The sequence below is a fragment of the Microcebus murinus genome, chromosome X (genome assembly GCF_040939455.1).
Source record: "Microcebus murinus isolate Inina chromosome X, M.murinus_Inina_mat1.0, whole genome shotgun sequence".
Lineage (NCBI taxonomy): Eukaryota > Metazoa > Chordata > Mammalia > Primates > Cheirogaleidae > Microcebus > Microcebus murinus.
Genome location: NC_134136.1, coordinates 40,310,831 through 40,313,296, shown reverse-complemented (window position 1 = coordinate 40,313,296; position 2,466 = coordinate 40,310,831).

Genomic DNA, 2,466 nt, shown 5'->3' with positions numbered 1-2,466 from the left:
AACAAATGCTTTGGCATCAGACAGACCTGGATTTGAACACCAGTTCAGCCACTGACAAGCTGGGTGACTTTGAGAAATTTATTTAATCTACCTAAGTATCATTTTTCATCAGTAAAATACATATGACAATACTACCTACTGCATAGGGTTATTGTAAGAACTAAATAAGTTAAAAATGTGGAGTTCCTTGAACAGAACCTAGCACATAATATGCACCAGTGATTAACAAGAAGAAGAGGAAGAAGAAGGAGAGGGAAAAACAGAAGAAACAAGTTCTCACAAGTTTATACAGTCCTAGGATGATTCTCTCCCTCTGTATATTGCCTTGACCTGTCTTCTCAGGAAGGTGAATGTGCTGACTTGGTTATGAGTGCATGGGTTATATTCCCAAAATTATGGCCATAGTTCCATGACCACACTAAAAATCTGTCAATTCATCAGGAGGAAAGAGAATCATTCAAGCTAATTATATGTCCCAGGGCCCAGACCATGGGCTAGCTGTAGCTTACTAGCCCAGCAATTTTATGCCACCCATAACCATATGGGTCATTTTAGACCAATAAAAAATCTCCTCTTATCATAGTTTGAGGTAGAGATGTCTTGATGTAGCATAGAGTTATAGATGGCTCCAGAGCTAGGAAAAGCTTCAGTATGATTTCAAAGAATGCCACAAGTGGAGTGCAATTGAAAGAAGTCACTTTGCTCCTGAATGAGGGAATAAATTCTGAGAAGTAGCATACCAGTAGTCATTCTGAGTATACAAAATAGAAGCAGCAGTGAATTATCAATCCTATAATTAGAAAGGAATATTTTCTATGAATATTTGTAGTTCATTATTGACTTTTGAGGCTCATTATACAAGTACTGAAAAATATGGAATTTTATGAATACTTTGTATAATTATGTATAGACAGGAAGAGCCAAATTCCCTTCAAAGTTAGTGGGAGATATGCGTGCAGAATGAGAGATAAAATTGTTCTTTATCTATTTTTCAATTTTGCTTGAGGTAGAATTCAGTATTTCAAAATGACAAGACTCATTTTGTTTTCAAATAGACTATAAAGCACAATAACAATAATTTATTTACATAGCTGCATTCTTCTGGAAGCTCAAAGCATTTTGTAAGTGTTCTCTTAGTTATTTTCATAATTGAGGAGGTAAATGGCTTTTATCCTTGATTTTTTCCAGATATGAAAACTGAGGTACAGAGTGGTCAAGTCATTTACCAACAACAGTGCAATAGATTATTTATACATATGTCCCTTTAAAATGGGATTAATGATAATGCCTGCCCTATCTCATAGTGTTGCTACAAGGGCATGCATAGGACACCTCTTGTGTGACTTCAAACTGTCTAGATCTTACATTCTACTCCAGCCAATATTGTATTAATTATTTACTTGCAGACTTTCACCCACTCTGCTATGTGTAACCTGTCCGTGCTTTACCTTAAACACACTGCTGCTATCTCTTGCTCCCTACCTTATTGTTTTGAGGACACCTTGGCATTGGATATTCTTGGGACCATCCTTGACTAATATTTTTCCCTGGGCTGATAGTTCTGAGACATATTGCTTTAGGTTCCTCAGAGGGTTCCAACTGGCCACAGAGACACCCAACTCAAGGATTCTTACATACATTTTCCTTCCTCTTTTCCCTGTTTTACTTCCCTATCCATCTCTCCTGCTTCCTGGAATCACTTCCCAAACGCTCTACCTGGACCCAAGCCTTTCCTTCAGGCTCTGCTTTCAGGATAACTCAGGTTAAGAGAATGACATGAAATAACATATATGAAACAACTTGAAAACCCCAAATTGGTATGCAATACAAACTATTGCTATGACTTATATAATATTAGCAGTATTCCTACCAATTATTAATATAACAATCATAATTAATACTCATAATAAAACTATTGAAGGATTGAAATAGATTAGCAGATCTTTCTGAAACCCAGAGCCTCCATAAATTACTAGTGTTCATTTCCCTGGAGGAACATGAGACTTCCCAAAGGGTATTCAGGCAAAGAGAGAATTAAGAGAATCAATTTCCACCATTGCCTCAACTTCCATCCATCAATTCTTAAAATTGATCTTCCTGAGAACATGCATGCAGTCAAGGTATTCTACCATGGTTCTCCTTTCCCTCCTCTCCTTTCATAGTCACCCTTCTGCTACACAAAAGAAAGACAGAACATTCATCCTGAATCTTACTGTGATGTGTTCCACCACCTGATTGTTGTTTAAAAATAATAGTGACATTCCTGATAAAGAGTCCTGTGAGAGCAAAGCAAAGAGAACACTGGTAAGAAATAACTTTTGTGGACCCCTCACTTACTAATGGCTCTACAGCTTCTGCACATGTTTCCACACAGATATTACAAATTCCTTCATAAAAGCAGAACATCTACTTATGTACAAGTATAGAACAAAATATTTCTAAAATGCTATCAAGAAGGTGATGTCC